Below are 9,533 nucleotides of genomic sequence, written 5' to 3'. Positions count from 1 at the left end.
TTTGTGGTTTATCCTGGATGTTTATACATAAGAGTAGGCTTCATAATAGGTATCATATAATTTCCTTAAAAGGTCTTTAGTGTTATAAATCCTTCAATTCTCTCTGCTTTTACATAAATATTTATCACCATTTCTATTCAGTCCTGCCTGGATCATTATTCCCTTATACCCAGGGTACATCTGTCTATGACACATTGTCTAAGACATAACCCAAAACACAGATTTCTATAGCAAATCATTTTCTCATGCTAAGTGCTAAAGAGTAAAATTCCTCTTGTAAATCCAAATCAAGCTATGCATGTAGGGCCTCATATTATCTTCAAACATTTGTTAGAGAGTTAGGAAAGTAGTCTGAAATAGGACCAAATTCTAGAAAACACATAAGTTTTCATTTAACCAAATATTTCAGTACTTAAAATTATAGTGAGTACTGTAGTTAGTCAATGAGTAAATTTCAAATAATGAAACTCTAAAAACTAGATATCAGCTTCTCTTAGGTTCCACACCATGTGATCAGAAGTGATAATGGGTAGTATGTTTACAATATTACAATTGTAATGGTTTGCATGTTCAAAATATGACTATATCTAAACCATATAATAGCCTTACATAAATATTATTATTATTAATCATATTATATTATAGTGATATGATAATTATTATATTACAATAAGTAAGTATTATTATTGTTGTTTTCTGAGGAAAAAGTTGCTGCACAGATGTCAAGTGGCTTACCATGGCCATTCCGCAAGAGTGTTGACATGCAAGGATTAGCCAGGAAAGCCCTGGTTACCAGGGATGGGCTCACTATTTATTAGCAGTGGAATCAAGGAACCAACTCTATGAGGGTAATTTTGCCCTTTTTGTTTATCCGTAGAGAGGATACCTTAATTTTTTCTACATGAATGCAATAAAAGTATAAGAATATGGAAAAATTTTGAAAATTGCAATGTGAAAAGTAAAGTATTTGAGGACCACTTGGAGAACACACTATATAGCTTGACTAAAATACCACTTAATGTTTCTTCTCATCACAGTGTCCTAGATTAACACATCACACATATACATAACATATCAAACAACTGATTCATTGTTCTTTACAGCTTCTATATACTGTGAACTCAGTGCAGATAATGCTATCCATTTTTAGTCCAATCTCATTTTCATTTTCAGTCATGACACTGTGGCTGGGCACCATGATGTATATGGATTTGTCTCTCTGGGTGGGTAACAATGACTTCCATGAGTCTCTTCACATGAATTGTTTAGCATGCTAGGTTTCAGATTCACAGTAGTTACTTCATGGCTCAAGATTTTAGCAATAAGGCACAGTTTTGCCTTATTCATTTTTAGTATGTCCATGGAAGTCAGGCAATGTTACCTCTGATAAATGACTGAATTAAGACATCTATTACAAATAATTTCAAGATCCCATTGTGAAATGGTTTATAGAATAGAAGATAGGCTGAACCATATTCTTAGATAAAGACTGATTACATCTTATAGAAAATTATGGCCTTTCATAATTGTTATAGAAATGATTGAAGGTGGGCTTCATGGGTTTAGCACATACAAACTCCCCTGACAATAGTAGATAATAACTAGAATATCTTTCTTCTAGATAATATGCATGCTAATAAGTTCCTGTAGATTGCTTAGGATAATTGGGATAATAGAATTCTCTGTGAAGAAGACATTATCTTTCTTTTTATTATTAACTTGAGTATTTCTTATTTACATTTTGATTATTATTCCCCTTCCCGGTTTCCAGGCCAACATCCCCCAACCCCTCCCCCTCCCCTTCTGTATGGGTGTTTCCCTCCCCATCCTCCCCCCATTACTGCCCTCCCCCCAACAATCCCGTTCACTGGGGGTCCAGTCTTAGCAGGACCAAGGGCTTCCCCTTCCACTGGTGCTCTTACTAGGCTATTCATTGCTACCTATGAGGTCAGAGTCCAGGGTCAGTCCATGTATAGTCTTTGGGTAGTGGCTTAGTCCCTGGAAGCTCTGGTTGGTTGGCATTGTTGTTCATATGGGGTCTTAAGTCATCATCTTAAGTGTGCCTGTATGAAGGGGAAGGCTCAATATATGTAACTCTCGAGAACTGAAGTCTTAATTCACACTTGATACATAAAATAGATTTTAATTGCAAAAATGGAAAATGAAAGACAAAATGCTTATCTTTTCATTATGGATGTGATTATAATGCACATATGTATTCTAATGAATATAAGATTCTAGAAAGAATCTACTATATGCTAGTTTGTCTTTAATCATTACAAAGACTGTTGTTCTTAATGAGAAATTACAACTGACTAATATTTCTATCCCCTAAACTTTTTGTCTTTTAGATGATAAAATTATATAATTATGCCTATCATACAGGGAGTGCTAACATTTTATCTCATCATCATTACTATGTGACTTCTTAGAAGCCCCAGTGAACTCTCAGTAGTTGTTACAAGATAGAATAAGAGTATATAACCTAATTCAAACAACCTAGATTCTCTTACGGTATCCATATGTTGAAATGTATGAAAATTACTTTATATATTTCAATGTGATGACTATTTTATTGCTAAGCATTAATTTTCTAAAATCAGTGAATATGTAGCAGAAATCATACTAATTTTTTTGGATCCTAATAATGAGTTCAATATTTTATTGGATATTTTTATTTATATTTCAAATGTTATTTCCTTTCCCAGTTTCCCATCCATAAACCCTCTATCTCATCCCCTGTCCCCCTTCTTCTATAAGAGTGTTCACCCTCACCAACAACCCCTCTTTGTTGCCTCCCACCCTGACATTCCGCTACACTGGGGGTTCCAGCCTTGGCAAGACCAAGGGCTTCATCTTCCACTGGTGCCCAACAAGGCCATTATCTGCTACATATGCAGCCCCTGGGAGCTCTGGTTGATTGGTATTGTTCTTATGGGGTTGCAAGCCCTTTCAACTCCTTTAATCCTTTCTCTAACTCCTCCAACAGGGACCCCATTCTCAGTTCAATGCTTTGTTGCTAGCATTCTCCTCTGTATTTGTCATGCAGTGGCTGTGCCTCTCAGGAGACAACTGTATCAGGCTCCTGTCAGCATGAACTACTTGAAATATATATATATATATATGTATATATATAATTTCATATATAAATATTTCATATTTATTAGATTTAAAAATTATGATTTAAGCTCTGTACTGGTGGCACATGCCTTTAATCCCAGCACTTGAAGGCAAAGTTGGAAAGAAGTCTGTGGGTTTCTGGCCAGCCTGGTCTACAGATTGAACTCAAAGACACCAGGACAAGCTGCATAGAGAAATGCTGTCTCAAAAGAAAGTGATCCAAAATAATGTTAGAAATGATGGAAAAGTAGTGTTTTTATTAGTGACAATATGAAAAGAGAAAGGTAGAGTCTAGAAATGCTTCTCGGTGGCTAGGACCACTTGCTGCTCTTGTAAAAAACCAGAGTTTGGTTTTTAGCACCCATAAGGCAGTTCGTAATTATAACACAAAAATTAAAAATATGTGAATTATTTATAAAAAGATTACAATACAGCATATGTATGTGTGTATCTTAGTATCTGAATTCTGGTTGTATAAAATTTGCAAAGGCCAACACTCTGCACAAATTATCTGTGATAAATGTGATTTATGAAGCATGTCCCTAGATGTTGGTAAAATGTGAATGTCCAATGTTTTAGTTACCTGAGCTTTATGGGGGGTTTTATATGACTGCTATAATGGCTTAAATAACCTTTTGGTTTTTCAAGTCATAAAAACACATTCTGTCCCTGCAAATATAAATTATACAAATTTAGTGCGATTCTGTGGGACAACAATCTTTTCAGGTCACTCCACTCATAATTACAACTAATTAAAATGTGCCAAAGAAAGGATAGAAATTTATCACTGCTCATTAAACCTGTAAAGACTGTGTTAATTAGATGTCAGGCTCAGTAACTCACATGAATGTTTGATGCTGGTCTAATTTTAGAGAAAATGGAAAGTGAACTTCAGAACATTCTATCTGGGAGATGAAAGCTGCTAAAATTAAGAAAAATGCAGTTTATAAATGGCACGTGTTTGTGGATTTTTTTTATGACTATGATTGTCATTAACCATTGACCTCAACAAACAGAATAAATTGACAGGGTATATGTTGAATTTTTTAACTGTCTTCAAGTTTATAGAAATACACAAGACAGAGATATGAAAAAGCTAAGCTCATTTGTAAAGCTGAGGAACTGGAAACAAAAATATATGTTAAGTGGCTTTACTCCACAAATTACACAAGATATTTTCAGTCATTCTATATACACTGATGTGGGCTAAGTTATTATTTTTATTCAAATGGAATATATTTTGTTATATTCTTTATCAAATTATTGTATTTAAAATCATTCATTGTGAAAATAATGAAGAATTATGTGATAAAGTGCAATCTCGAGGAGAATCAGACATATTTCTACATCCTGAGGCCAGTCGTGGCACAAATAGCAATAGTGAGTGCTTACTTCCTTGTATCAATCTGTTCATTGTGCTTATTAATAGGTTGTTCATCAATCAATCAGCACAAGTTTGGGTTTGATGTTACAGAAGTGACGTTCCAAGCAACTATTGATTGATATCTATTATGACTCCAACTTTAGGATCTAGATAAAATGTTCATTTTGTGATTGCTCCTGGGCCTTTTGTCATATATCTTCTTATACTCTTGCTTGAACAATATAATCAGTCTTTAGAGGAAGGTTACACGACTGAAATACTAAGAAAAAACTATGTGAAGTCAAGTGTGATGATTTTTGCTTGGAATCTAGGGATTAAGAAGTATGCATCAATACTACTGCTAAAAGTTCAAATCTAGGTATCCAGCTTGTATTGCTCAAAAGAAAGGGAGGGAGGAAAAAACTATTTATATGACCATTTCATTGAACTTATATATTATATAATCAAAGAGTACCAGGATTTTTACAATCTCTTCTTTCACTTTTCTACAGAGTAAGATATTCCACAAAGACTCATAATTGCTAAAAGGTATTGCAAGTCTTCTCTCTGTCATAGTGACATATATCAATGTGGTTCGTAAACATTATCCACATAGTCCATGGTATATGCATTTAGGTATTGTGATGAGAAGTCCTCCAATTGCAAAGTTTTCACCTTGATACTTTTCAATGATTGTCTATTTTAAAATGTACTAAGTTTATTATGATGCCCTTAGTTTAGTTGGTTTTCTCACATAATAATTATCTTGGTGAAAATGTCTTGGATGTACACTATGATCTAAGATTCAATTCTCTTCTGTTGAAAACCCATTTCCCTTTGAAATGCTGTTTTCTTAAATACAAAAGAGGTGTTAAATTGACAACCTGTGGATTCTTTTACATTAATAAGCAGCAGCAACAGGAAGCAATTAGTTGTCTAAAATTTTCATTACTTCAAAATATTCAAAAGCATAGTCACATTCTGTGTGTGTGTGTGTGTGTGTGTGTGTGTGTGTGTGTGTGTGTGCTTAATGTGCTTGTGTGTTAGATTTCAGGTCTAATATTGTCTTGAAGATCCCAATTTTCTCCTTATTAGATATTGTGGAGATCAGAGATCACTCTTATCACTAAGAAAACTTATCACAGGCTTCATGTGTCAGCATCATCAAATTTAGGGAAGGGACTGTAAAAGCTGTTGTGTCTCCTGAATACTAGCACTTTGCCCTTGTGCCTTACTATGAAATTTTCCTTTTGGTCTTAATGGACATTTGCCTTCATAAATTCAGTCTCGATACTTGGTATTGGAAATTTCTCTTTTAAGTTAACTACATGGCTACGCAGAGTATACACACTCTCATTATTATCCTGATGATGTTAAAATGGCTACTCACAGTATACATACTCTCGTTATTATCCTGATGATGTTAAAATGTTAACCTAGATACCAACTTAGCCGCAAAACCCTCCTGCTGGTAAAATGGGTTAGATAGTGGTGGCACAGAAATGCTGGAAGAGGCCAATCAATGTTGGGTTTAACTTGCAACCTATGCTAGGAGAGGCAACCTGTGCTGGACACTGCCTGTAGGTCTAGGAACTGGGGTCTGGATTGCTAGAGCCCAGGACTGATTCAAACTAGTAGAGTCATGCAACAAGTCAGAGAACAAGGAACCCAGTTAAAGAGTAGGAGTCAGAGGGGTTGGAGAACATTAGGAAAATAAGTCTCACAAATTAAGTAGGGCTCATAGAGACACAAATGACAAAAGCTATATCTGCATGGGTCTGGATCAGGTCCTCTTGTATTTTTGTGAAACTTGTTACAGTAGGAACAGTCTATCTCTGACTTTACTGCTGGCTTTTGAGACTTTCTTCTTCCCATTGAGTTCCTTATTTAGCTCAATGAGGGCATGTACCTTGTCTTGTTCTAGCTTGCTTTGTCCTTTTGGCTGTTTTCTCTTGGAGGCCTCCTTTTTTCTGGAGCAGTGACAAAACCAGCTCAGAAATCAACAGAGTCTCCAGGGAATGACTGAGGATTAAAGAAAGAAAAGACAAGAAAAGTCACATTGTAATGTGACTTCAGTCAGTGCAGAAGCTGAAGAACGTTTATTTTTTCCAGTCTGCTTTTATACCATTCTACATACATGCAAAGAATAGGGTCAGTTCTTAGATCAAAGACAGAGTAGTCAAATAAGGCAATAAACAAAGTCTCATGGTCACTGCATCTAGGGGTTTATCAGGAGGAACAAGGTAAAAGGAAAATCTTACATTTCTTGACTGTATCTACCTTGAGCATACTTCCTTGTTTAGCCCAATGTCAAATTCCTGCCAAATTCCTATAAGGCTGCACCAAAAGCTCTCCACAGAGAGGAAATACTGGGAGAGTAGATCTGGGGAAGAGGAGAGGGAGTGGCAGCTAGAAGTAGTGAAGAGAGGAAAATGCAATTTGGATATATTGTGTGAGAAAGTAATTATTTTCAGTAAAAATAATTTCAAAAATTAAAAAATAAAATATTAACTTCAAAATCACCTTATAAATTTGAAAGTCACTGAAGAATGTATTGAAAAAATGGATTTTTCATTAAGCAGTGTGTGAAAATTAGATATCTAAAGGCAGAAGAATGAGAATATAAACTTCTCTCCCATGCCCTCTCCCTCTCCTCACTTTCCCTCTCCCTCTTTCACTCTTACACACACACACACACACACACACACACACACACACACACACACACAAACACACAGGCACACACACGTACACACAAACATAATCACAATCATACCAATGGCTAAAAGTAAAACTTGAAAGTAATTAACAGAACGGAGACACTTTGAGACACTAAAATATCAATCTTTTTCAAATTCTTGACATTGTAAATATCAATTTCTTTCCTAAGCAAGTCTTCTACTTTCTGTTTTGATGTTATTGCTAAACTCCATTTCAATCTTCTCTCTTTTGAGAATCAAGAATTGTGAACTTTATCTAAATTAAAAGCTAAACATGAAAAAAAGACTGTATCTTAAGGTATAACTTCTAGCTTTAATGGTTCCTTTTACTCAATTACTAAACAATAATACCCTAGCAAATACAAAATATTGTATATCAAGGAGATTCTTTTTCTGTGATCTCATTCATTCTTATCCTATGTTCTTTATTTTCTTTAATTTCAAAGAGTTACATTATTTGCTCTTGGTACTAGTCTCATTCTGTACTGTGGGAAACAGATCTAATGAAGACATGGTCTAGTCTTGCCTTGTAGTACACTAATGAACAAATAAAATCATAGAGCAATTTAAAGCAATGTATGATAAATGTTGAGACAGTGAAATCTCAGGTATCTGAATATTATTTTGCCTAGTATATTGAGAAAATTTGAAGATACTCCTGAGAATTGAACTGAAAAAAATCTCTGTAAAGAAATGTAATAGCAAAAATGTAACATGAAGAAAATTACATTTAAAAAGTATGATTATTTCATAGCAGTATGCCAAAGGGGAGGAAAGATTATAAAGTATAAAAACAGTTGAGAAATAGTTGTCTAATTGGTTCCTGGATGTAATAAGGTACAGGAAATTAACCTTAAATGACATGGAGAAGCTAGAACAAATATTTATTTTCTAGGATGTTGTGGTTTACATTTTGGTGAAAGTGTACGCTAAAGTTTGCTTCAAAAATAGCTTCATGAAGCTGAAGTTAACAACTTGGTGCCCAAGGCGATAGAACCTATAAGGTGAAAGTTTTCTAGAAGTGATTTTGGTTACTTGGAACATGTCTTCTTATCATCTGATTTGAAACATTTTGCTCTTTTAAGTATTTGCATCCAATAGGTTACCATAACCACAACCCCAATACTAGGCTTAATTGTTCATTAGCTGAAACATTCAATGGTCAATAAAATATAGGGTTGCAAAAGAAAAACCGCTTGCTACTCTGAAATACTTTGAATCTCAACTTCAGTGATGGTATGCATGTGTATAATTCAGAATATATATTCAGAATATATCAGGTTTTATAGATAATTTATTTTAACATATGTAAATTTTTCCTTCCACTAAAAAAAAATTGAAGATTTCTGGAATAAATTTTCATGTCCGTTTCTGTAATTTACTCATTGCTGTGTTCCAGAATCAGCAAGATATTGTTCCTACTTTGCAAAATTATACCATGCAAATTATACTTCTCTTTCTTTCAGCTTTCACCTTGCTGTTTCTTTGGTTTTATTGAATGCTTATCTTTAGCACTTCTACTGTGAGGGACATTTTCTCATTAAAGTAGGGTAAAAAGAAGAATGAGCTTTTGTTGTTGAAATTTTGAATAATTTTACAAAATACTAGGAGCCCAAAAGATAGCTCAGCAGGTAAGGCACTTCCCTACCAGAGTTCAGTCTGAGAGGCCAAAGGGAAAGTCATTGAGTCATCATCTGAAGAACATGCGTGCCCAAACACACACACACACACACACACACACACACACACACACACACACACAAAATTTATCGATGACTTAATTCAAATAATTAAGATCTGTACTACAAAGAAGACTGGCAGATGTTTTGAGATCTACCTACAAAAATCATTTATCAGCCTTAGCAAATGGAACACTTGAAAGAATCCTGTAAGCTTTAATCTTCAAGATTAACGAATCTGGATTGATTAGTCATTTTACAATTAAGTTAAATGTTATCCATTAATAAGAATTCAAAGACATTCAAACCCTTCTCTATTTTTTCAAAAGATACTGTTTTGAAGGATTCATTTCTTTGGTTCCTTACAGATCTCCATCTCCAAGTTCTTTACATGTAAGCTTCCACAATGTGAAGGAAGGGTAGATGGTAGACAGATGGGAAAGAAGAGAAGTAGAGTACCTTGAGGATTTCAAGAGCGACTCGAATATGAAGATGTGTAGCCTATTGTGAGCAATCATCTCTGACACCTGAGGCCATGGTGATGCCACAGCAGGAGTTCCTGCTGAAGGCTATTTGTACCTCCTTGGCTACAAAGCAATAGGTATCCATGGTGCTTATTACTATTAAAAAACATGGGGAAGTTCCTGGTCA

This window comes from Rattus norvegicus, chromosome 16, assembly GCF_036323735.1.
Source record: "Rattus norvegicus strain BN/NHsdMcwi chromosome 16, GRCr8, whole genome shotgun sequence".
In the NCBI taxonomy this organism is placed as follows: Eukaryota; Metazoa; Chordata; class Mammalia; order Rodentia; family Muridae; genus Rattus; species Rattus norvegicus.
This window is presented reverse-complemented; position numbering follows the sequence as displayed.